General features: G+C 39.8%; 1 protein-coding gene across 1 annotated transcript in view; it reads left to right on the top strand.

The window, feature by feature from the left end:
- DNMBP (dynamin binding protein) overlaps positions 1–27,786 on the top strand; it is a 113,459-nt gene that overhangs the window by 4,548 nt on the left and 81,125 nt on the right. Inside the window, exon 2 of the mRNA XM_047073293.1 lies at positions 15,712–15,847. The gene's annotated coding sequence lies outside the window, so the exon portion shown is untranslated. The remainder of the gene's footprint in view (positions 1–15,711; positions 15,848–27,786) is intronic.

Below are 27,786 nucleotides of genomic sequence, written 5' to 3'. Positions count from 1 at the left end.
CCTGCTTGAAAAAGGATGAAGAGCTGTTACTCATCAACAGAGCTGGCAAGCCAAGTAGCTTTTGTTGTTAGGAAAGTTGGAAACTTTGGGGAAGGAAACAATTCTAATTTTATATTTATCATAGGTCATTGAATTCTTTTTTAACATGCAAGGAGTCTGAAAGATTTCTTTTGCTTTTAACTCCCTTATCCCCTTCCCATTCCCTGTATGTATCGTAGGTACTTGTTCTAATGCACATGTGTTTCTTTTTGTCCGTATAGGATCTTGCAAAGTGGTGATGTTTGTTTTATATGTATTTCAGTTTATAATGTTGCATTTCATTTCGCTTCTTTTTTTCTCTAAGTACTGTTTTGAAGATCCATCTGTTTCTATGTGCACGTCTAATTCTTTGTTCTTGACTGATGTCTTACACTCCATGCTGTGTGCTGAAACCACAATTTTACTTATCTGCTGTCTGTGTGATAGATACTCAGGTTATCCCTACTCCCTAAGATATATATACTACTGCCATGAGCATCTTCATACCTGTCTGCTTATACAGCTGTGAGTATATATTCAGAAGGGTAATGGGCTTGCATATAATGAATTTGATTAAATAGTGCCAGATTCCTCTCCACATTAGCGGCCCCAGTCTCTCTTCTGCCAGAAGTGTTGGAGGGTTCCTTTACCCTCACATCCCAACAGTGCTAAGCTTTATCCAGCTGTACATCTTTTCTAATCTTGTAAATACAAAGTGACCTCTTATCATTTTAATTTGTGTTTCTTTGGTTACTAAGGATTTTGAACATCTCTTATATATAATAGCTTCTTCTATAAATTGCCTATTCATATCTTTGCCCATTTTCTATTGGAGTTGCTATCTGCATTGTTCACGTTTAGACTTTGCAGATGTCTTCTCCTTGGTCAGCTGTTAATTTTGCCTTTGTTGTCCTTTGATCAGGAAACATTCTGGGGCAGTTCGGTGGCTCAGTTGGTTGAGTGTCCAACTTAGGCTCAGGTCATGATCTCACGCTCTGTGAATTCAAGCCCTGTGTCGGGCTCTGTGCTGACAGCACTGTCTTTTTCTGTCTCCTCTCTCTGCGCTCCCCCACTCATGCTCTTTGTCTCTGTCTCTCGCTCTCTCAGAAATGAACAAATGTTAAAAAAAAATTTTTTTTTAAAGAAACATTCTTAATTCTGATGTAATCAAAGAAATTCTTTGACATGTTTAATACTTGTGGAGTTTTAAGAAGTCCATTTCAGTAGCTATTTCTGTAACTCATCGAGAGCCCTCATTGCATGTGATGTTAGATAGCGATCCAGTCCTCTTACTCTTCATTTAATGAGGCAGTATTTCCAATAATATCTCCAAGAACATCCATGCTTTCCTCCATTGAGTTGTGGTACCCTGTCTCTCATCAGTGGTTTCCATGGATACAACTGGTCTGTCTCTCAGCCTCTCTTCTGTTCCATTAATTTGCCAGTTATTGCTCTATGTTTTATTGCAATGATTTTGTAGTAAGTTCTCATGACTGGCAAGTGTCCTGTCTCTGTTCTTCATTTTTAAGTTTAATTAGCTATTCTTGGACCATTATTTTCCCATATAAAATTTGGAATTAAGTTTATAAGTTCCTCAAACATTTTATTTTTAAGAAATTTTTATTGGGGTTACATTGAATTTATAAATTATTTCAGAGAGGTTTGACATCTTTTTGATATTAACTCATTTCCTCCAAGAGCATGTAATTTGTCTCTCCATTTATTCAGCTTTTTTTAAAAAAAGAATTTTGTTTTATTTGGAAATAATTTAAAACTAACAGAACAGTTCTAAGGTTAGTACAAAGAGCTCCTGTATATTCCTTACCTAGATGTACCAAAAGTTAGCATTTTGCCATATTTGCTTTATTACTCCCTCTGCTGTATTTCTATGCATGTTTTTTTTTCCTGACCCATTTGAGTTAGTTGCCTTTTTATCCCTAAATACTTCATCAACTCATTTTTAAATCCTTTATTAGAAATTAAAATGTTTCTCCATAAAAGTCTAGGGGGGCATTTTTGGTTAAACTAATTTCTAAATACTTCCTAGTTTTTGTTGCTATTGTGAATCATGTCTCTATTATTATTTTCGATTTGGCTATGGGTAGTTTAAGAGAAATGGTGTTGATTATTGTATGATCTTGTATCTGACAGCCTTTCTTCCCCATCTCATGCAAATAGCTGATTTCTGGGTCACCCCCGCGCCCCCTGCCATAGTTAATCACATTCTTTGAAAATAATGATAGTTGTTTTTTAATGTTTTTTTATTTTTGAGAGAGAGCGAGCACGTGCACGCAAGAGAGAGTGGGGGAGGGGCAGAGAGAGCTGGAAACAGAGAATATGAAGTGGGCTCCATGCTGACAGCAGAGAACCCGACGTAGGGCTTGAACTCACAAACCACGAGATCATGACCTGAGCTGAAATCAAGAGTTGGCCACTTAACCAACTGAGCCACCTAGGTGCTCTGAAAATAATGATAGTTTTATTGCTTCTTTCCCATCCTTATACTTTATATTCCTGCATTGGCTGGAACTTCCAGGACTATGTCAAAATAGTTGCTATGCTAGTGGTGTCTTTGTCTTGTTTTCAGTCTTTAAGAGAGTGAGTCTAAAGTTTTTCCATTTCATATACTATTTGTTTTAGGTTTCAGACTTGTTTTTTTTCCTTTTAGAGAGAGTGCACGAGCTGGGGTGAGGGGTAGAGGGAGAGAGAGAGAGAGACAGAGAGAGAGAGAGAGACTGAGAATCTCAGCAGGCTCCATGCTTGTTGTAGAACCTGACATGGGGCTCAATCTCACAACCCTGAATCATGACCTGAGCTGAAATCAAGAGTTGGATCTTCACCAGGCACCCCTGGTTTTAGATGTACCTGTGTCAAGTTAGGGTGTTCTCCTCTAGTCCTAGTTTATTGAACATTTTCATCATAAATGAGCATTAAGCCTTATCAGCTACTTTTTCAGGATTTGTCACCAAAGAGCTAAGACGGCATCGAAAAGGTGCGTACCCAGATTCTAGGCCTATGCTAAGGTTAAGTTTTAAGCAAAAGAAGATGAATAAGAGTCTTCAGTACTTCTGAGCCCTACTTATATAAATTTATGGTAAACATTTCATGTTTCTAATATAAGCTTATTTCACCATTAGATCAGCCTTTCCTCCTGTTAAGAGTCAGAATTTAAATAGCTGGTGTGAAGAATGGGAAAAAGAGCCATATTCAGCATCACAGCTGGGGCCGTCAGCATGATTGTAAATAGAAGACCTGTAAAATTATAGTTTGCTTACTCTGTGGATCCGTCTCTACTCCAGGTATAAATCTTATCCAAGTATATCTCACAGGCTATTGAGATACTTTAGCTCTTCAGCAACCGTAACTCCTGGGGAGTTGGGCAATTGATTGTCATGGCCATCTCTTTTGGTATATGGTTGGGTTTTTTTTTAAAGTAGCTATTTTTTCCCAATTATAAAAACTATACATCTTCATTGTAGAACATTTGCAGAAATATAGAGAAGCAATTCTTTCGTCCTGGCTTTTAGCACCAACTTGGAAAAATGTTGGTTATTTCTCTCTCTCTGGCCTTTTTTGGGGGAGGGGCAGAAGGAGGGGACGGGTTTGTGGAGGAGGAGAATGCACTTAAATTTGGGCTATATATAACTGTATCCCCCTTCCTCTTTCAAGGTTAGGCCGTCAACTCTTGTTGCTTTGATTGATCCTCTGAAAAAAGGCAAAAAGATAGGAGTAACTTATGGGGTGAAGTAAATGCATGCTGGTTACTTAGAAATTCTGAACAGGCTATGCCTGGGGGAGCCATTGTGCACAGAGAGCCCAGTCTCACTCTCCGAATATGGGGCAGTTGAAGCCCAAATGCTAATAGACCGAAGACTAGCTTGGCGCAGGAGAAGGGGAGAAGTCTGTCTGATGTCACTTTGCTTCGGTTCATTTAGGACTTTCCTTCTTTAGGCCATTTTCGGAAAAGAAAAATATGGAGAATATAGTTGTAATTTATCTTCTTTCGACTCTGAAATAAACCCAATACAGCTGTCTTGTTTCCCTCATCACCTGCTATGTGCTGAGTGGTGAGGGAGTGGTAACAAATAGCAGGAAGTGAGAATTTCTAGGTTAACATTCCTGTCAGCTGGAAGATTCCACATCCAACTGCCCTCCCCTTCTTACTCCCCATCCCTTTGTCTACTATTTTTTGGTTTTGTTTTTCATTTTGTCCTACCTAACACCTGTCACTTCCTAAAATGCTGTCTGCCTTCCCCATCCCTCAAGGAGGAAGTCCTTCAATGGCAGGGACCTTCTTTTGTTCACTGATAAATCCCAGGCAGGTGGCCGGCACATAGTGTGCTCTCAACAAATGGAAGCCGTAAAATGAATCAGTCTGTAAAGAGGCAGCTCTGTGATACACAGCAAGGAAATCTAAGGGAGGGGTGAGGAAAGAAAGTCCTCTCGGCCTCCTTTAAATACATGGGTCCAATAAGCCAGTAGAATCCCCGTTTCCTCCTTGACCTTGCGTACGTAACCTTCAACCAGCCACAGAGCAAATTTTTCTACCCCTGTTTCAGCAGTTCCTGTGGAGTGTAGGGTTTCTGAGAGTGGAGTGTGGGTGTCCGTGTTGCTGACAAGCACATGGTGGGAGGAGGGCCCCGGAGAGAATAATCAGTGCTGACGTTCTAGCCATGGGTTGTGGGCTGGGCACACACTCTGCATTGTTTTCATGAGGTGATTCTCTTAGGATAAATGATCTGCCCCATCAGCAGGAAAAGTTGCAATGGATGTGTCGGCCTGTGCTGAACTCCCCAGCCTCACACCCCATGTCCTCCCACTTTCTAGTTTATTCTGCCCTCCCATCCCCAGGAACGCAGAAACCTTTTGGCGTTTCTGCCATTTCTGGATCCAGTTCAGGATTGTCATGATGAACACTCATGTCGCATATACCTGGTTACTTTATTATAAAGCGAGACCTCAGATTATATTGGTGGTAGCACAATATAGGGCGCTAAAAAAAGTTACCACAAATGCATCACAGTGTTGCCCTGGAGGCCAGTGTCACAGACCCAGTTTGTCTTGTACAGACCATTTTCTGACTCATTGTCCTGATATACTGCTTTTGCTTATTACTCTAGTGTTCAATACTTGTTATCCACTGTTCCCCCCAATAAATCTTAAACCACTGCCTGGCCCTCAAGTCTGATCCAAATCTATATATATATTTACTTTTATGTCCCCATTTTCTACTCTCATCATTTATCAGCTTTCTTTTCTACAGCAATAATGATAGCAATAAGTATACTATTAATTATAATTATGGGGGTGCCTGGGTGGCTCAGTTAAATGTCCAACTTTGGCTCAGGTCATGATCTCATGGTTCGTGAGTTCAGGCCCCACAGTAGGCTGTCTGCTGTCAGTGCAGAGCATGCTTCTGATCCTCTGTTTCCCTCCCTCTCTCTCTGCCTCTCCCCCCCACATTCTCCCTCTCTCTCTCTCTCTCTCAAAACTAAACATTAAAAAAATATAATTGTGAATATTTCATCTTTTATTTTACTGGGTTTCACTAACAGTCTGAATTCAAATGAAAGGGAAGGAATATAAAACAGCAATACTAATATCATAATGGCAGCTAATATTTTAGCCAGTCACCATACTAAAAAATATATCCTCATTTAATCTTTACAATGGTTTTATAAGAAGGTGCCAGTGTAATCTGGAGAAACTAAGGTACAGATTGGTTGAGAGGGGCACCTGGCTGGCTCAGTCGGTAGGGCATGTGACTCTTAATGTGAAGGCCTTGAGTTCAAGCCCCACATTGGGTATGGAGCCTACTTAAAGAACAAAAAAAATTGGTTGAGAAACTTGCCCTGAAGTTATACTGCTTTTAAGTGGTAGAGCTAGAATCTCAGACCCGTATCTATCTCCAAAGCCCATGCTCTTTTTTTTTTTTTTAATGTTTATTTATTTTTGAGAAAGACAGAGCACTACTGGGGGAGGGGCAGAGAGAGAGAGAGACACAGAATCCGAAGCAGGCTTCAGGCTCTGAGCTGTCAGCACAGAGCCCAATGCGGGGCTCGAACCCATGAACCGCAAGATCCTGACCTGAGATGAAGTCGGAGGCTTCACTGACTGAGCCACCCAACCCAAAGCCCGTGCTCTTAACCAGCATGCCATATGTAGTAGGCCTCAGGTAAGCAGGTAACTGAAGACAAGAAGTGACACACAATCTCAGGGTTATTGAGGACTGTCCTTTTCTCACGCATGCCATGTTATTTATTCACCAGTGCTCTGGGTTGTGGAGAGCACGGGAGGATTTTTCCTGGAGCCTGAACCCTCTGTGGGGGCTCCTCTCCAGATCCTGCACCAACTGCTGCAGACAGAGCAGGTGGCACCTCAGAAAGGATGGGCTCCGAAACTGTCCATCTGGGTAGCGTGCTTTGGCTTTTCAACCTTTCTCCTCAGGAAGTATTTAAGATTTGCAAAAATGAGGGGCGCCTGGGTGGCTCAGAAGACACAGAGACTGCTTCGGATTCTGTGTCTTCCTCTCTCTGCCCCTCCCCTGCTCACACTGTGTCTCTCTCTCCTTCAAAAATAAATAAACATTAAAAAAATAAATTAAAATTCCTCATTTGTTTCAATTTTTTAAACAATTGACTTGTTTGAATCAGGATCCAAGAAACGGGCACATACTGCATTTAACGAATGTGTTTCTTAGGTGGTTTTTAATTGATAAGTCCTCCTTACTTTTTCACTTTAATTTTTTAGTTACAGTTTATTTTATTGAAGAAACTGGGCTTTTATCTTCTAGTTTCCCACATTCTGGATTTTTAAAATGGTTTTTGACTTAACTTTATTGACCTAATGTGAGTTAAGTTACCCTTTTAATCTGTCAGTCACTACAGGAGGTTCCAAGTTATTCAACTTCCAGAAATAGAAAGGATTCACTGGCCCACATACTGCTTGGTCTGGCCCAAAGGTAATTTCTGAGGAGTCTTCCAGAACATCCCAGGTGACAGGGAATGATGTTATCAACAGACTCTCCATATTTCAAAACATTTAGCCTCAGAAAGAATTTTATAACTTCTAATTGGCAAGGCATTTCTGTGTTCCCTAGAGTTAGTGGAGAGAACGGCGAAGGCAGTGAGTAGTCTGCTTTTCTTCTTTTAGACAGTGTTTGTTGCTTTAAGGATTTCTGGGGCTCAGTGCCAGAACCTCCTTGGGATATTATTGTCTTACAGTTTAGATCTGCTTATCAGGAAACAGAATCCCCTAAGGGTCAGGTAGGAGGAGAATGAGTTTACATTAAAACCAGACATTGGTTAGTGGCTGTTGGGGTCCTGTATTCTCAAGCAGCTAGCGGGACTGTGGCATATACTAGTATATACATTTTCCAAAACCATAGTTTTCATTACTTCTTGCTGCTGCCGCCTAGGTGTCATTGGTGTTGTTTAGTAATTATGAAAGCTGGACCACTGTAGACATGAAGAAGTCCAGTTTTGTCTCGTTTTTCTTGTAGACTTGCTGCCTTGAGCTGCTAGTCACCTGCGATAGTTCTGTAGGGCAGTGAGTCAGTATTAAAGTACAAGGAATGAATATCGTGGAAGTACGAAGCGGTGCTTGGATTTATGTATTCACTGACTTGAAGATTGTAAGAATACAGTATCTCAGTGTCAACATTTTCATCTGGTTTCAAAGCCAAATGGTTAATAAACCAAGGCTAAAAATCTTAAACACAGAATGAGGAAGGCATGTAATCAATTTAAGTATTTTAAGTAACTTTATTATAAGGCTACCTGCTTATTTTAAGAGGTGTGCTTTCAGGCATTGATAATAAAGGAATGAATCTCTGTGCTTTTACCAGAATGTTCAGACTCTATTACACTCTGTAGGTGCAAGTTAGGCTTGGTCTTTTTTCTCTTCTGGTGACTCTGAAAACTAACAAAGTAAAGCATATTTATTATTGACAATTAAAGTGTTAATCAGAGCGATTTGATAGTTTACTGATTGTTGTTCCTTGCGGTGGTCAAGTAGCAATAAAAATAAGCACCTCACATTCACATCTGATCGCAGATGGCAACAACACATACATGAGATCATGTGTTTGAAAAGCAAGCTGTAGATTATTAGATTGTAATAATGTGTGTTGTAAAACTGTAGTGCCTTGCAGAGTGCTGCCAGCATTTTAGTGAGTCTAGAGTTTAGGGTATATGGGCGGTGGAGCGTGTCTGGAAATGAGGCTGAACTTGTGAGCGGGGACCAGGTCACGAAGGGCTTTGTACAGTCTGCAGAGGAGTTTTAGATAACTTCCGCAAGTGATGATTGGGAATCCCTTGTGGAACTTCAAGCAGCAGAGACTGATAGAATTTTGTGTTTAAAAAGATAATCCTAGTCACAGTGTGGAAACTAGAACAGAAGGAGACGAGACTGGTAGGGAACCGGTTAGGAAGATGTCACAGTAGTCCCAAAGGAAAGGTGGTGAGAGTCTAAAGTAGGGCAATGGCAATCTCAAACTTGTACATTTCAGCCCCAAAGAGCAATTTTTAAATAATTTTTTAATGCTTATTTATATATTTTGAGAGAGAGGAAGAGAGAGAATCCCAAGCAGGCTCTGCAATGTCAGCGTGGAGCACGAACGGTGAGATCACAACCTGAGCCAGAATCAAGAGCCGGTTGCTCAACCAGGTGCCCCCCCAAAGAGCAATTTTTAAAAGGTTGATGTATTTGAAGGATTTAGTGTCAGTGATGCCTCTAGAAGTTCAGGATTTTTTTTAGAAGAGTAAATAAATTAATTTCATATCCCTCTTCTATCCCTGGAAGGCATTTGGCAAAGGTTTGCTTGGACCCATATGCAGGGATCTCGTTCATAAACTGCTGCCAAATCGTTGTGGGTCTGTTGTGAATACACAGCTCATTTAGAGCTTAGAGTAGAGGGGGTGTCAGTTGCTTTGTCCTTGTGACCAGTAACCACAGAATCACATTGTTCCCCCTTCTCAAGAAGATTGTAGCAATTTTGGGCAGTGAGCCCTCCCGCCCCCCCCTCCCCAAGTTGCTACCTCCTCTGTATTTTTCATGTTACAATCAGTTTGAGTGATGATGATGGTTCTCTTACCCCTCCTCCTCCTTCATTATCATCATCATCCTGCTCATAGCTGACATTTACAAAATCTATGAGTACATACTATTTGCCAGGAAGTGTATTCAATGTTTTATCTAAATGGTTAAACTTAATCCTCCTAACACCCTATAAAATAAATTACTATTATTATCTTCAGTTTACTGATGAGGAAACTAAGGTTCAGAGTTCTTTAAGTAACTTGCCCCACGTACATAGCTTGACAAATGGTGGAACCAGAAATCGAACATAATTCTCTTTAATTTTAGAGTCTGAGCTCTTAACTGTTATGATGTGGTTACTACTTAATACAAGTTAGTATGATTTCTCTTTTTAAATTTGCTCTTTTTTGTAGCTCTGCCCAGTAAGGTCCATGTAATCAAACACAGTTTATTTACCCTCCATCTGCAGTTCATAGCAGGTATAAAACACAAATATAGAACATTTTTAAGACATGAAGCACAGGAAAAACTGTGGGGGAAAGTGGTGTGTGGGCAGAGTAGGGAAGCTATTTAAATTTCTAGCCTTTTTCAAGGCAGAATATTCATATATGCCTTCACTATTTTGCTTCAAGTATAGCAATTTTGGAAATAGGAAAGACAATTGTAAAAATCGAGATAACAATTCAGAAACTATAAAATTCACCCTCTTAAAGTGTATGATTGAATATGTTTTTTTGGAGTGTGTTCACAAATTATGCAACCATAACCACTATCTAATCCAAGAACATTTGCTTCACCCTAAAAAAGAAATTCTGTACTCATTAGCAGTCATTCCCCATTTCTTCCTGCAGAGACACTTTCAACCCTACAATATACCAAAACATATCCCAAAGCTATGAAAAAGATTTTGAGAAGAATATTTATCCATGATCCCCTTCTCTTTAACACAGATAATAATAATAGCAGCCAACATCTGTATAATGGTTACTATGTGTAAGGTACTATTCTAAGTGCTTTACGTATTAACTCATTTCAATTTCACTATGACCCTATGAGGCAAGTTCTATTATTATACCCATTTTACAGATGAGGAGATTAAGGCACAGGGATGTTGAGTAACTCACCTTAAATCATATAATTCTAATAGGGGATGGAGACAGGATATAAATCTGGGCAGTCTGTGGGGCACCTGGGTGGCTCAGTAGGTTAAGCGGCCGACTTCGGCTCAGGTCATGATCTCGCGGTCTGTGAGTTTGAGCCCCGCATCGGCTCTGTGCTGACAGCTCAGAGCCTGGAGCCTGTTTCAGATTCTGTGTCTCCCTCTGTCTGACCCTCCCCCGTTCATGCTCTGTCTCTCTCTGTCTCAAAAATAAATAAACGTTAAAAAAAAAAGTTTAAAGATAAATAAATCAATAAATCTGGGCAGTCTGACTTTGTAGTCTGTGCTCTTAATTATTACATATGTTTTAACGGGATCATATCTACATTTGAAAATGACAAGAGGACCTTGAGAATGTTATGCTGAATGAAACCAGTCACAAAAGACCACATATTGTATGATTCCATTTATATGAAATGTCCAGAAGAGGCATATCTATACAGAGTATTTATAGAATAGCAATTTACAGAGTGTAAATTACTGGTTGCCTAGGGCTGGAGGTGGGATGGAGAGGGTGGGAAGACTGTTGGTGGGAAATAGGAAGTGACTGCTAATGAGTATGGAGTTTCTTTTTAAGATAATGAAGATGGGGGCTCCTGGGTGGCTCAGTTGGTTGAGCATCTGACTCTTGATTTTGGCTCAGGTCATGATCCCAACGTTGGGGGATCGAGTCCTACATCAGGATCCGCCCTGAGCATGGAGCCTCCCTAGGATATTCTGTCTGTCTGTCTCTCTCTTTCTTTCTTTCTCTCTCTCTCTCTCTCTCCCTCCCTCCCTCCTTCTCCCCCCCCCCCCGCCGCCCCTTTCCCCCGCTCACACTTACTTAGTCTCTTTCTAAAAAAAAAAAAAAAAAAGTGTTCTAAAATTGATAACAGTGAAGGTTGCAACTCTGGGAATATACTAAAATCCATTGAATTGTACACTTTAAGTGGATGAATTATATATATGTGAATTACAACTTAATAAACCTGTTTCTTAAAAAAAAATATGAAGAGAAACAACCAGAATTATTTTTCTTAGACTACCTTTGTCTTCATCTAAAAAAATTTATATGTACATACACACACATCACCTTTTTCTCTTTTATTTGGGGATACTCAGTCACTTGCAACCAATTCTGATTCTAAGCACTCTGCTTGCCTACTCAGACATTCCAGATGCTTCCAAGTACCTAAAAGCCCAACCTCCTTAACCTGGAAGTGAGGCCTGTGAGATCCCATAGAGCTCTGTGGGAAAGAATAGCATGATTATCGGGAATGTGACTATATATTTTGGTTTTTTTTATTAAATATAATTTATTGTCAGATTGGTTTCCATACAACACCCAGTGCTCATCCCAACAGGTGCCCTCCTCAATGCCCATCACCCACTGTCCCCTCTCCCCCACCCCCCATCAACCCTCGGTTTGTTGTCAGTATTTAAGAGTCTCTTAGGGGTGTCTGGGTGGTTCAGTTGGTTAAGCGACCGACTTCGGCTCAGGTCATGATCCCTCAGTTTGTGAGTTCAAGCCCCGCATCGGGCTCTGTGCTGACAGCTCAGAGCCTGGAGCCTACTTCAGATTCTGTCTCCCCCTCTCTCTACCCCTCCCCCGCTCACACTCTGTGTCTCTCTGTCTCTCAATAATAAACGTTAAAAAAAATTAAAAAAAAAAAAGAGTTTCTTATGGTTTGCCTCCCTCCCTCTCCATAACTTTTTTTCCCCCTTCCCCTCCCACCTGGTCTTCTGTTAAGTTTCTCAGGATCCACATAGGAGTGAAAACATATGGTATCTGTCTTTCTTTGCCTGACTTATTTCACTTAGCATAATACCCACCAGTTCCATCCACATTGCTACAAATGACCAGATTTCATTCTTTCTCATTGCCAAGTAGTATTCCATTGTATATATAAACCATATCTGCTTTATTCATTTGTCAGTTGATGGACATTTAGGCTCTTTCCATAATTTGGCTATTGTTGAAAGTTGAAAGTGCTGCTATAAACATTGGGGTACAAGTGCCCCTATGCATCAGTACTCCTATATCCCTTGGGTAAATTCCTAGCAGTGGTATTGCTGGGTCATAGGGTAGATCTATTTTTAATTTTTTGAGGAACCTCCACACTGTTTTCCAGAGCGGCTACACCAGTTTGCATTCCCACCAACAGTGCAAGAAGGTTCCCGTTTCTCCACATCCTTGCCAGCATCTATAGTCTCCTGATTTGTTCATTTTAGCCACTCTGACCTGCGTGAGGTGGTATCTCATTGTGGTTTTGATTTGTATTTCTCTGATGAGGAGTGATGTTGAGCATCTTTTCATGTACCTGTTGGCCATCTGGATGTCTTCTTTAGAAAAGTGTCCATTCATGTCTTTTGCCCATTTCTTCACTGGCTTGTTTTTTGGGTGTGGAGTTTGGTCAGTTCTTTATAGATTTTGGATACTAGCCCTTTATCCAGTATGTCATTTGCAAATATCTTTTCCCATTCCGTCAGTTGCCTTTTAATTTTGTTGATTGATTCCTTTGCAGTGCAGAAGCTTTTTATCTTCATGAGGTCCCAGTAGTTCATTTTTGCTTTTAATTCCCTTGCCTTTGGAGATGTGTCATGTAAGAAATTACTGTTGCTGAGGTCAAAGAGGTTTTTTCCTGCTTTCTCCTCTAGGGTTTTGATGGTTTTCTGTCTCATATTCAGGTCCTTTATCCATTTTGAGTTTATTTTTGTGAATGTTGTAAGAAAGTGGTCTAGTTTCATTCTTCTGCATGTTGCTCTCCAGTTCTCCCCACACCGTTTGTTAAAGAGACTGTCTTTTTTTCCACTGGATACTCTTTCCTGCTTTGTCAAAGATTAGTTGGCCATACAGTTGTGGATCCAGTTCTGGGGTCTCTATTCCACTGGTCTATGTGTCTGTTTTTGTGCCAATACCATACTGTCTTAATGATTACAGCTTTATAGTAGAGGCTGAAGTCTGAGATTGTGATGCCTCCCACTTTGGTTTTCTTCTTCAATATTACTTTGGCTATTCGGGGTCTTTTGTGGTTCCATACAAATCTTAGGATTGCTTGTTCTAGCTTTGAGAAGAATGCTCTTGCAAATTGATTGGGATTGCATTGAATGTGTAGATTGCTTTGGGTAGTATTCACATTTTAACAATATTTATTCTTTCAACCTTTATTTATTTTTGGGACAGAGAGAGACAGAGCATGAATGGGGGAGGGGCAGAGAGAGAGGGAGACACAGAATCGGAAACAGGCTCCAGGCTCTGAGCCATCAGCCCAGAGCCCGACGTGGGGCTCGAACTCACGGACCGCGAGATCATGACCTGAGCCGAAGTCGGACACTTAACCGACTGCGCCACCCAGGCGCCCCAATATTTATTCTTTCAATCCATGAGCATGGAATGTTTTTCCATTTCTTTGTATCTTTTTCAATTTCCTTCATAAGCTTTCTATAGTTTTGAGCATACAGATCTTTCACATCTTTGGTTAGGTTTATTCCTAGGTATTTTATGATTCTTGGTGCAATTGTGAATGGGATTAGATTCCTTATTTCTCTATCTTTTGCTTCAATATTGGTGTATAAAAATGCAAACGATTTCTGTGTATTGATTTTGTACCCTGCAACTTTGCTGAATTCATGTATCAGTTCTAGCAGACTTTTGGTGGAGTCTGTCAGCTTTTCCATGTAGAGTATCATGTCATGACTATATATTTTGATATAGAACTTAAAACAGTTTAGTGTGTTATATCATCCATTCTGCAAATATTTATGGAGGGCCTTCTGTGTACCAGGCAGTGCTCTAGGTGCTTGATTTATATCAATGAATAAAATAGACACAAGATTCTTTGCCCTGTAGAGTGTAGAGGAGATAAGGTCTAATTCTATAGGCTTCATAGAGGAGGTATTATTTAAGTTGGATCATAAAAGATACCAGGATTTTATCTAGATGATAAAAGTTAAGTGTGTTTGATGGAAGAGTGAGGTGCCCAGCCGGTCCAGTCAAAACATCTAGCATCTATATTGTGTCCTTTTTTTATGTTTTTAATTTAATTTTTTTTTTTTTTTGGCTGTGCCACAAATAATTTTAAAGTCTCAGTGGTTTATACCAACAACAATTTACTTTCATTCTCACGGGTCTCTGGCTACAGTTTGGCTAATCTAGGCTGGACCAGGTAGAATTCAAAAGGCTTTCATTTGGGTTCAAGTCTCTTTCCCCTTGTCTTCCCTCTGGGGCCCTGTCTGAAAAGGCAGTAACTTCCCAGGGCATGCTCTTCTCTTGGTGGGTATTAGAGCACAAGCGGACAGACCAAATCGTACAATATGGTGTAAAGCTTCTGCTCATATTCTCTACATTGGCACTCTCAAAGCAAGTCACATGGCCAGTCCAACAAAAATGTGACAGGCAACTGTACTCTGCCCACAGTGGGAGGCACTGTATAGTCACACAGCAAAGAGTATGGAGCTGTAATTCTGTTATAAAGAACGTGATGAATTTATTTTTATTTTTTTATTTTTGAGACAGTGAGAGACAGAGCATGAGCAGGGGAGGGGCAGAGAGAGAGGGAGACACAGAATCTGAAGCGGGCTCCAGGCTCTGAGCAGTCAGCACAGAGCCCGATGCGGGGCTCGAACTCACAGACCGCGAGATCATGACCTGAGTCGAAGTCGGATGCTCAACTGACTGAGCCACCTAGGTGCCCCAAGAAGGTGATGAATTTTGAACAGCAATTTGATCAACAAGAGTATTATAAGTACAAGAAATAGCTGGACAATGGGGCACCTGGGTGGCTCAGTCGGTTAAGTGTCCGACTTCGGCTCAGGTCATGATCTCATGGTCCGTGAGTTCGAGCCCCGCGTCAGGCTCTGTGCTGACAGCTCAGAGCCTGGAGCCCGCTTCAGATTCTGTGTCTCCCTCTCTCTCTGCCCCTCCCCTGTTGATGCTCTGTCTCAAAAATAAATAAACATTTAAAAAAATTTATAAAAAAAATAGCTGGACAAGGCATGAATACAGAAGCGAATAGACATGGGTATAGAAATGACTAAAAGGTGTCAAAGATGTTGTTAGAGGATTGGAACAAATTGTGAATTATGGTGCTCCACTGATTCACAATACTAGTTTTCTGTGTTACTGCTATCAATTTTAAGTCACAGCACTATGGTGTAAAGACAGTAAATATTTCTTTATTTATCTAACTCATATTTTACCTATCCCAAGTTCTCTTCCACCTGGTTGTTGGCAACTTTAATTTTAGGTATCATTGGAGTCCTTCCTTCCCTGCACCCAGTAGTATCAGAGAGATTCCTGGATCTACACAGTGGAAAACTGGAGGGGGAGCTGTATCTTTAGGCTACAGTGGTTGCTTCCTAATATTATGGAAAATCCTACCATTCACATATACAAATTTCAGAGAGTTTAAAATGTAGAGTGAAAAAAAAAAGGTACTCTATGAACTCAAGAAGTTTAATATGAAACATTTGCGAATACAAAATGCTATGAAACGCTTCTGTCCTTTCTCTCCTAGATGGAAAAACCGGTATCAGACTTATATTCTCACTGTAAACAACTCTAAAACTGGGAAAACACAGGAGGCAGCTGTTTTCAGGCATCAGGCAATAGGCAGCGCTGGTCTGTAATCCTGGAAAGAAAGGAAACACCAGGTGAGTCCTGTATTCACCCTGGCTCTTTGCCTGGGAACATTTTCCCAATTACAGCCCAGGGAGGTGGCACTCAAGTGAGAGCAATGGGCTCCCTGAACAGAGGAGGAAGAACTCAGAGTTTAGGGCTACCAAAAGGGCTGAATTGTAGAACAGGGTACAGGAGGAGAGGGAGCAGCATGTAGGTGTAGGGGGCAGGAATCTGCTTGGGTATTTACCTCAGTTCGTTGGCCAGGGGTCAGGTTGGGCATGCACAGGGAAGACTCTGTGAGACCTGATGCGGAATGGCTGCTGTGGGGCTGAGAAGTGAACAAAGACACCTGAGGGTGCACAGTGCTCAGAAATGTTGGTGTTCTAGTCCAGCCAGAGTGAGAGAACTTGATGAGCATTTAAGGTATGAATTTGGGATCCCAGATAGGACAACTTTAGGAGTGAGTACAATACCCTATAGTAGGGGCACCTGGTGGCTCAGTCCATTAAGCATTCGACTTTGGCTCAGGTCGTGAGCTCATGATTCGTGAGTTCAGGCTCTGCATCAGGCTCTGCATTGATGGTCTGGAGCCTGCTTGGGATTCTCTCTCTCTCCTTCTCTTTCTGCCCCTTCCCCCTCCCCCTCAATAAATACATAAACTTAAAAAAAAAATACCCTAGAGTAAAGGCTGTACCTTAAGACTAGGGACAGAACCAAAATAAACCCACCTGACACGGCATAAAACCAAACCTATCAGGATCAAGAGGAACTTCCAGTAATTTAACTGCTTGTCAAACCAAAATTCAACACCCATTAAAGGAACACAACATAATCCAGACTGTGTACAACATATCATCCACCATACTTAGCATACAATAAAAATTACAAAAGCACAAAGAAGTGAAACTATGACAAGCAAAAATGTGACCCATCCTATGGAGAAAACATACAACACATCCTATGATGGTCCAGGTGATGGATTTAGCACACAAGGAATTTAAAGCAGCTGATATAAATGTGTTCAGATATTTAAAAGAAAAGATGGACATAATTAATGAATATATGGGGAACACTGGCAGAGAAATGGAACTATTAAAAAGAGCCAAATGGAAATTCTAGATTTCCAGATGGAAAAGTACAATAGCTAAAATAAAGATTAACTGGATGGATTCATGAGAGCAGGAGAGACATGCAGAAGAAAGAGTCCAATGAACTAAATAAACTGAATCTAAACTGAATAGCCAAGAGCAAAAAGATTGTAGCTAGGGGATAACAAAGCTGTAGTGACTGTGAGGCAATATCAAGTAGTTTAACATATATCTAATTGGAGTCCCATAAAGATAGGAGGAAAGACGAGGAAGAAATATGTGAAGAAATAATGACCACAATTTCCCTAAATTTAGTGACAGACATCAACCCACAAGTCCCAAAATCTCAGTGAACCTCAGACAGTAAATATGAAGGAAACAACACCTGAGAACATTGTACTCACCTGCTGAAAACCAAAGATAAAAACAAAAATCTTTTTTTTTAATTTTTTTTTTATCGTTTATTTATTTTTGAGACAGAGAGAGACAGAGCATGAACAGGGGAGGGGCAGAGAGAGAGGGAGACACAGAATCTGAAACAGGCTGCAGGCTCTGAGCTGTCAGCACAGAGCCCGACGCGGGGCTCAAACTCACGGACTGTGAGATCATGACCTGAGCCGAAGTCAGACGCTTAACCCACCAAGCCACCCAGGCACCCCAAAAATCTTAAGAGTAGTCAAAGTAAAAAGATATGTACAGAGAACAAAAGTAATAATGATAGCTGACTTCTTATCTGAAATTGGCAGAAGACAGTGGAACAACATCTCTAAAGTTTGAAAGAAGAAAAACAAAACTGTCAATCCAAAATATTATACTAAGCAAGAATACCTTCCAGAAATGGAAGTGAAATAAAAACATTTTCAAATAAACTAAAGCTGAGAGAATTTGTTGCCCGGAGACTTAATATTGCAAGAAATGCTAACGGATGTTCTTTAGGCTGACGGGAAATGATACCTGAAAGAAACTCAGATCTGTAGAAAGGAATAAAGAGCACTAGAAATGGTAATTATATAGGCAAATGTGAAAGACTTTTCCTTCTTTATTTAAAGGACAACTGATTATTTATAACAAAAATGGCATTGTATTATCAGGGTTTATAATAATTGTACCAATTATTTATTGCTGTGTAACAGATCTTCTCCAAAATTAATGGCTTAACACAAGAAGCATTTATTGTCTTACAGTTTCTGTGGGTTGGGAATTCAAGAGTGGCTTAACTGGATGTTTCTGGTTCAGAGTCTGTCATGAATTGCCATCGAGATATTGTCTGGGGCTGTACTGATCTGAAATCTTGACTGGGGCTCTCAGCTCTCCTTTTAAGATCTCAAATAGCTATTGGCAGGAGGCCTCATTAGTTATCATGTGAGCCTCTCCATAAGGCTGCCCAAGTGTCCTCATGAATTAGTCTTGGAAATCACATACTGTCACCACCACCACATTCTGTAGTTTAGAAATGAGTCACTAGCAAAGCCCACAATTAAGAGGAAAGGAACTATGCTCCTCTCTTTGAAGGGAGCGGTATCTAAAAATTTGTGGAGATACTTTAAGGCTACCACAAATATGTAGAGGTAATATATATGATAGAAATAATACAAGGTACAGGATGGAGTGGTAAATGGAATTATACTGTTGTACAGTTTATACAGTGTATATAAAGTGGTATAATATTAATTCTAAGTAGATGCATATTGTACTCTCTAGAGCAACCACTTGAGAAATCCAGAGGTATAGCTCAGAAGCCAATAGAGGAAATGAAATGGAATACTAAAAAATATTTGACTAGCTCACAATATTGCAGGAAAGAAGGAACAAACCAATGGGACAAGTAGAAAAGAATTGCCATACCAATAACACTAAATGTAAATAATCTAAATATGTTAATTTAAAAGTATAAATGATCAGACTTATCAATTAACTGTTTAAAAGAGAGGCATTTGAGAAATAAGTCAGAGAAAGACAAATACTGTGTGAACTCACTTATATATGGAATCTAAAAAAGGCCAAACTCATAGAAACAGAGTTGAATGATGATTGCTGGGGGCTGAGGGATGGGAGAAATGGGGGAATATTGGTCAAAGAGTACAAACTTCCACTTATAAAATGAATAAGTTCTGGGATCTAATATACAAGATGGTGACTATAGTTAATAGTACTGTATAGTATACTTGAAAATTGCTAAAAGAGTAGGTTTTCAGTGTTCTCACAAAAAATTCTAATTTTGTGAGATGATGGATGTCTTAACTAATCTTATTGTGGTAATCATATTGCAATATATACATGTATGAAATCATCACATCATATACACAATATCATATGTCAATTATACAATGTCATATGTCAATTATATCTTCATAAAGCTGGAAGAAAAAAGAGATGTACTTTAAATATAAAAGCATAGATATGTTGGAAGTAAAAAAAAAATAGAAAAATATAAACCATGTAAACAGTATGGAAAAAGCTGACATGGCTATATTAGTGTCAAAGAAAGTAGACTTTAAGGAATATTAACAAGATAAAGAGGGATATGTTGTTATGATAAAAGTCAATTCATCAAAATGATTGAAAAATTCGAAATGTGCTAATAACAGAACTTTAAAATACATGAAGAAAAACTAACAGAATTAAAGAGAAAAACAAATCCCAATAAGAGTTAGGGGTTTAATTCCCCTTTCTCAGTATTGACAGAGCACGTAGATAAAAATCAACAAGGATATTTATGATGTGAATGCTGCCATCAATCACCTTAACCTAACTGACATTTATAGAACACTATTCTCAACAACTGCAGAATGTACATTATTTTCAAGTGTGGATAGAGCACTCACTAAGATAGACCATATGCCGGGCCATAAACATCTCGGTAAATTTTAAATAATACAGAGTATGTTTTCCTACCACAGCAGAATTAAACTGGAAGTTAATAACAGAAAGATCTCTGGGTATTTGGAGTATTTGGAAAGTAAACAATGCACCCCTAAATAATCCATAGTTAAAAGAACAAATCATATGGGAAATTGGAAAATATTTTTGGTTGAATGAAAATGAAAGCATCATATCAGAGTCTGTGGGCTGCAGCAAAAGCAGTGTTTAGAGGGAAAGTTGTAGCTTTAGATGCTTATATTTAAAATGAAGAAGGATTTAAAATCTGTTATCTAAGTTTTCACAGGAATGAGAAAAAAAAGAACTAATTAAACGTAAGGTTGAAGGAGGCAAATAACAAAGAAAGAAGAAATCAGTGAAATAGAAAACAAACAATAGATATTTAACAATGTCAAAAGTTGATTCTTTGAAAAGATCAATAAAATTGATAATCTTCTAGCAAGACTAAGAAAAAAAGAGAAAGCGAAATTTTCCAATATCATTACAGATCATACAGATATTAAAAGGTCAATAAAGGAATATAATGAACAACTTTATGCCAGTAAATTTGATAGCTTAGATTAAATGGGCACTTTCTTGAAAAATACAACTTACTAAAACTGAGACAAGAATATAAATTTTCAATAGCCGTATATCTGATAAAAATATTGAATATTTAATTGAAAATCCTTCCTTGATGTTCTACAGGCCCAGGTTATTTTACCGATAATTCTATCAAATATGTAAGGTTGAAACAATACCAGTCTTAACATAGATTTTTTTTCAGAAAATAGAGGAGAAAGGAGCACTTCCCAGTTCTTTATGCGGCAAGCCTATCCCTTATACACAAATCTGACAAAGACATTTAACGAAAAGATTAGAGACCAATATCCCTTTGGGAGCATAGGTATAAAATCTTCAACAAAATAGTAGCAAACTGAAATTTGCACTATATAAAAAGAATAATAGGGGCACCTGGCTGGCCCAGTGTGCAACTCTTGATCTCAGGATTGTGAGTTCAAGCCCATGTTGGGTATAGAGATTACTAAAAAAAATAAACTTAAAAAAAAAAAAAAAGAATAATACATCATAAGCAAATAGGGTTTATTCCAGGAATGCAAGGGTGATTTAACATTTGAAAATCATTTTAATTTGCCATATTAACAGAATAAAGGAGAAAAAACGCGATTGTCTAAAAACGTTTATCAGTAGTTACAGAAAAAACCATTTGATAAAACTCACTTATTCATGTTTTTTGTTTTTTTTTTAAAAGGGCAGAACAAAACAGTACGTACGACTGAGGCAAAGTCCTGAACTATGCCCTTCGTTTCTTTTGGCAGGAATCACAACTATCACAGATATGCTAGCTGCCCAGAAGGCCCAGCAAAAGACCCCATGCAATCTCTAGGACAAAGTTAATTAATTGCTCTATGATTGTGTGCATTTGCTCTTTGTTAGGAAACTAGCATTCCAACTTATCTCAACTACCAGACACAATTGTTATTTTCTGTAGCAAATCTGTAATCTTATTATTAAAATGTCATCTTAGTTTTCTATCTGTCATGGCAGTCTGTCATACAAATCTCCCACCTGTTTTGTTCTCTTTTTATCTTATCCTAGCTACTATTTATGCGTCACTCCCAGATTCAGGGTTTCCATATAGATACATTATTTTCTTTACATATCCTACCACTGCTCCCTCTGCTCTCGTCAGAGATCTTTTCACACACGATGAACCTTTTTACTGTTGAATTTTACATTCAAACATCCTGATTTAGGACATTAAATCCTTCTGGTTGACACCGAGGAATCAGTCATTCATTGGGTTTGCCATGCCTTGGCCGTTACTCTCTGGTTCATCTTAAATAGAAATTACCAGAAGATTCCATATATACATTTTCAAGTATAGTGGCTCTAGTTTCTACAAATGGCAAGTGTGTGGGTTTTTTTTTTTTAAAGATTTAATTAAAAAAATTTTTTAGAGAGAGAGTGCCCATGAGCGGGGAGATGGAGAAGGGGAGAGGGAGACAGAGAGAGAGAGAATCTTAAGCAGGTCCCACTGTGGAGCCCGACGCAGTGTTGATCCCATGACTCTGGGATCGTGACCTGAACTGAAATCAAGAGTCAGCTGCTGAACCAACTGAGCCACCCAGGCACCCCAAGTGTTAGTTTTTGTTATTTGCTTGTATAAAGCTGCTGGTTCCTGTTTTCCATGGTGCTTGGATAGTGGTGCTCTTTGAGAGAACCTAAATCACCCATCCTAAGAATGGTCTCAGCTATGTTTAACTCCAGTTGGACAGTTTTTCTTTCCTAGTTTTCTTCCTCAGAATCTTTCGTTTTCAGAATTGCTTTCCTGATTCTTCCTTCTAAAATATCAAGAGTATTTTATAAAGTAGGCTGAAGGGTAGAGAAACTCTTCATGTCTTTTTAAACCTTTTTCTTTAGCGCAGAACTAGCTTGCCCTAGAAACAGATAAGGGAAAGAAACAAGATGCCTACCTTGCAGATCTTTGTAACATTTATCCTCACAGTTTGGAACACTGGGTTACATTTTCTTGGTGTTCCCTGGAAACAGCCCTACAAACTGCCTGTCTTCACATGTTTGTGGTTATCTGTGGCCTCACCCTAAAGTTTCATTTTATAGTGTCACCTTCATCTGCACTTCTGCAACTGCTAAGGGATGTTTTATCTGGGCATTTATTACACACACAATCTAGTGGGGTTGTGAATTTTAATGTATCACTAAGCTGCTTAGCTCAGACATGTCCAATGTATTTACTCATGTGTCAGCAGTTCTTAAATTTCCACCCATAATTGAGATTCATGCATGATTTAAGAAATGTGTACCTGAAAGAGTACTTAGGGAACTCTTAGGTCGACCCATCTGAAAATATTTCTTTAATGGAAATATCCTCAACCTTGATAGGCCCTGAACTAGTAATTTTGGGACCTTCCTCCACCGGTGCAATTTTGTCAAAAAGACAAAATTGATGTAGAGACATATAAGCGAATTTTTACAAAATATTTTTTGGCCTCTACTTTATTTTAGATGAGAAGTATTTGGTTTAAACCCTGAAGGGGACTGAAGGGCCCTTCCATGATTGGCAGAAAGTCAGATATATATCCTGTCCATCTGCTGAGGTTGCTGCCTTCCAGTTTGGGACCAGTTTGAAATAAGCAAATGTAATGTAACTTGTAAGACAGTTTATAATAGTAGATTCCTTTCCTACCTTCATTACTCTGATCATTCCATCTAAGTCAGAACAGGTTTTTCATTTTTTCCTAGGAGTCCAACATTCCACAGCTTGTTTAACCAAAGTATATGTTGTGAGTCAGTGCTCTTGTCATCAGAAGAGCAGTAGGCAGAAGGAGGTTGAAGGAGGACAGGTTGGCCCTGACTGTGTTACTCAGCCTCGTGGGGGATGCCATGATCAAGATGAGTTCTACTTTTCCTCCTCATCTGTTGCTAGTTCTCTGAGTAGTCACCTGGCAGTGACTGTTGACCTTCTGTCCAAAATGAACTCCGGTGACATAAGCCAGAAGGGGAAATGCTGTTTCCCTAGCTTCTCTCATTTCCTTCCTGAAAGGAAGAACTTCATTTTCTGACACCTCTGATCCTTTCACACAAAGCAAAGAGACTATTCTTTTTATCCCTGTATTTTTAAGAATAAGACAACTGCACAATTGTCTTTTTTCTTTTTTTAATTTGAGAGAGAGCACACGAGTGGGGGCGAGGGGCAGAGAGAGAGAGAGAGAAAATCTTAAGCAGACTCCATACTCAGCATGGAGCCCAACACAGGGCTCCATCCCACAACCCTGCGATCATGACCTGAGCCAAAATCAAGAGTTGGACACTCAACCCACTGAGCCATCCAGGTGCCCTCCACAATTGCTTTTTGAAATTAAATATTATTTCTTATTGCGCTATTAAAATTTTTTAAATGGATTTCCATTCCCAAAAGGTAATATTTTTGAGAAAGTCAGTTTCAAGACATAAAGAAACTCTCACATGCTCATGAAAGCATATTCCTTTGAAGGAACCTATACTGGAGAGTCCCCACAAAGAGGCCCCCTTCCCCAGCTTTTGTCAGGTAGGCAAAGATGTACCTGCTCCAGGGCTCCCCCCTTGCAGGACCAAACAAGAAACAAGAAAGGAGAAACAGCAGTCCTTCATTTAGGAAACCTCTTCAGAAATTTTGTTTTGGAGTCCCAGAGTTTAGACTTACACTATGAATTGGGAAATGAAAGTGTCACTAGTGCTTTCTGAAAGAATAAATTTTCAAAACTCTCCTACATTGTATCCTACTTTCCTAATGGTAAAACAGATGGCTCAGAATTTTGAAACAAGAATTTAGAGTCTGGGTCCCACGCATGAGATCCATCAAAAGTGAGGCTATTTTTTTAGTGGAGTAATCCAGGCATTGATAATTTTATTCATATTTTTTAAAGGTTGCAAAATTTGCATCTCTAGCTCTTCTCTCTCATCTGGATTTAGAATGGTAGATTTAGGAAACCAATTTTATAGTTTTGCGTATTCTTTGTCCCCATTTTTTTTCATGCACATTTCTCAGAAATCCTGAAAATTCCTTTGGGCATGTATCCATCAGGGGCCTAGCAAAATATGGAAGGCACGCCGAAGGTGGATCATTTGAGGAGGTTCTTCTTCGAATGGAATGGCCAGGTGTGGGGAAAATAACAACCCCAGGCTTGCAGAAGAGCCACCCCAGGCCTGAAGGGGCAGGGAACCGGGAGCCAACTGATAGCCCAGCAGGGAAGGAGCCCGGGGAATAAACACCCCGACTTCTCTGTCCTTCTACCGTCAGCTCTTCTGCTATGCCACCCGTTGGCTGAACCCAACTAGAAGCCAGAGGCAAGGGAGCACCTTGCTGAGGTTCTTGTGGGTCAGCTCTGAGGAGCACAGCACAGGGTGCAGGGTGGAGGAAGGTGGAGGACAGGCCCAGGAGGGAAATGGCAGACCCTCAGCACACACTTATTGTTCAGTGTCCTCAATCTGTACCAGGCTCAGCTCTTTCCTCAAAAGGCTGGTTTGGAAATTACTTATTAAGCTGTGTGATATCGGTATCAGGGTAAAAGTTTATAGTTTGTGATCTCAGGATTTTTTTTCAGTAATACGTTCAGACTTGCAGATATGTTACTTATTAAAAATTACCAAAGTTCCCCAAGCCTTCTCTCCCTTCTATGACATACGTTTTAAAAACTCTTTTTTACTGTGGTAAATGTATATATAACCTGAGATTTACCATCTTAAACATTAAAACGATTTTTTTAAGTTTATTTATTTTGAGCGGGGGGAAGGGGCAGAGAGGGAGAGAGAGAAAATCCCACACAGGCTCTGCACTGGCAGCACGGGGCTCAAACCCACGAACCATGAGATCACGACCTGAGCTGAAATCAAGAGTTGGATGCTTAACTGACTAAGATACCCAGGCGTCCCCCATTTTGACCACTTTTAAGCGTACAGTTCTGTGGCATGAAATACACTGACACTGTTGTGCAGCCATCATCACCGTCTGCCTCCAGAACCCCTTCATCTTCCCCGGCTGAAACCCCATACCCATTTCCCCTCACCCCAGTCCCTGGGAGCCGCCATTCCACTTTCTGTTTCTTTGAGTTTGTTCTTGAATTATCATACAAATGAAATCACACAGTATTTGCCTTTTTGTTTGTGAGTTAGCATGATGTCTTCAAGTTTCATCCATGTTGAAGCACGTGCCAGATTGTCCTTCCTTTTTAAGGCTGAATGATGTTCCGTTGTATGTCTGCACCACAGTTGTTTTCTTTTTATCCCAAGTTTTTATTTAAATTTGGGCTTGTTAACATACAGTGCAATATTAGTTTCAGGTGTAGAACTGAGTGATTTATCACTTACATAGGACACCAGGTGCTCGTTGCAAGTGCCCTCCTGAATACCCATCACCCATTTAACTCATCCCCTCACCCACTTCTCCCCCCCAGTAATCATCACTTTGCTCTCTATAGTTAAGAGTCTGTTTCTTGGTTTGCTTCCTTTTTTTTTTTCTCCCCATGTTTATTTTTGTTTCTTAAATTCCACATATGAACAAAATCATATGATATTTGTCCCTCTCTGACTGACTGACTTCACTTAGCATAATACTTTCTAGTTCTATCCATGTCCTGGCAAATGGCGAGATTTCGTTCTCTTTTATGGCTGAGTAATAATTCTGTTTTGTGTGTGTGTGTGTGTGTGTGTATATAACATCTTCTTTATCCATTGGTTGATGGACATTTGGGTTCCTTCCATAATTTGGCTGTTGTTGATACTATAAACATTGGGGTGCATGTAGTCCTTCAAATTAGTATTTTGGTATCCTTTGGGTAAATACCTGGTAGTGCAATTGCTGGATTGTAGGGTAGTTGTATTCTTAACTTTCTGAGGAACCTCCATACTGTTTTCCAGAGTGGTTGCACCAGTTTGCATTCCACTAAATGTAAGAAGGTATGCTACATTTTGTTTATTCATCTGTGGATGGATAGTGGTTGCGTGTTACACATTTTATTTTATTTTTAAAAGTTTATTTATTTTGAGAGAGAGGGAGAGAGAGAGAGATCGAGCGGGGGGAGGAGCAGAGAGAGAGGGAGACAGAGAGAATCCCAAGCAGGCTCCACACTGTCAACAAGGAGCCTGATGCGGGGCTTGAATTCACCAACCATGAGATCATGACCTGAGCCAAAATCAAGAGCCAGTTGCCTAACAACTGAGCCACCCAGGTGCCCCGTGATATACATTTTACTTTATGATCTTTTTAATTTTTATTTATTTTGAGAGAGAAAAGACACATGTACAAGTGGGGGAGGGGCAGAGGGAGAGAAAAGAGAGAATCCCAAGCACGCTCCACACTGTCAGCACAGAGCCCAATGTGGGGCTCAAACTCATGAACCATGGGATCATGACCTGATCTGAAATCAAGAGTCAGATGCTTAACCAACTGAGCCACCCAGGGGTCCCCTGTGATCTACATTTTAAAATGTGATTTATTTCTGAGTATGTTCTCATTAATACATTCACTATCATGACTGTAACCTACACATGTGCAGTGTGATGTCTCAGAAATCTACAAAGTGATAATAAGAGGAAGGGCTATAGGAGCTGAGGCATGAAATGTGGAAGTGAGCATGAGCAGGAGAGGTGGGCATCATTTGGAGAAAGTGGGGAATGGGGAGACTTTAAATATGTGCAAAGATGGGGGAACCCACCATGGAGAAAAAAGGGGCATGTAAACAAAGGAAAAAATTCTGGACAGAAAGTGCTTTATGGGAGCAGAGAGCATTTTGATTGGTTAGGATTGCACTGAGGGCTACTCAAGTGGGGTGAGGTGAGGCAAAAAAAAAAAAAAAAAAAGTGTGCTGTGGGCAGAGAAATTTAGAAAACTGGTTTACAAAGGATTCTTAGGGGGCACCTGGGTAGCTCAGTTGGTTAAGGGTACAGCTCTTGATTTTGGCTCAGGTTATGATCTCATGGTTTGTGGGACTGAGCCCTGAGTCAAGCTCTACACTGACAGCGCTGAGCCTGCTTGGGATTCTCATTCATTCTCTCTCTCTCTCTCTCTCTCTCTCTCTCTCTCTCTCTCTCTCAAAAAAATAAAAATTTTTTAAAAATTAAAAAAAAGAATTCTTAATTGGATTGTCTCAGTCTTCAATATACTAGTATTTTATGCCCCTCTTAGAGGGAAATAGTCCATAGCTTCCCCAAGTTTACAGTGACCGTGGAGCTCTTGTATTAGAAGCTGCTTAGTGTCCTCAGAACATGTTTTGGGAAAATGGTGGGGACGAAGCTAAGCTTCTTGGGGGCAGGAACTATATCTTGAATGTTCTTTGGTACATCATGGTAGTAAAACTGGATTAAGAGGTAGCTGCCAAGGATATCAGTCGATAGAAAGTGTTAAAATAGTGAGTCACTAAAAAAAACTCAGTGCAGATTTAAAAACCCTCTTTCTCTGTCACTGTCTAACTGAAAGAGAGAGAAATCTCCTTCTGAGATTCATG

Source organism: Lynx rufus, unplaced genomic scaffold (assembly GCF_022079265.1).
Source record: "Lynx rufus isolate CCGP_SWC_20201006 ecotype Redwood Valley unplaced genomic scaffold, mLynRuf1.p SCAF_11, whole genome shotgun sequence".
Lineage (NCBI taxonomy): Eukaryota > Metazoa > Chordata > Mammalia > Carnivora > Felidae > Lynx > Lynx rufus.
Note: the sequence above shows the minus strand (reverse complement) of the source record. Positions and strands in the feature narration are given on the sequence as shown.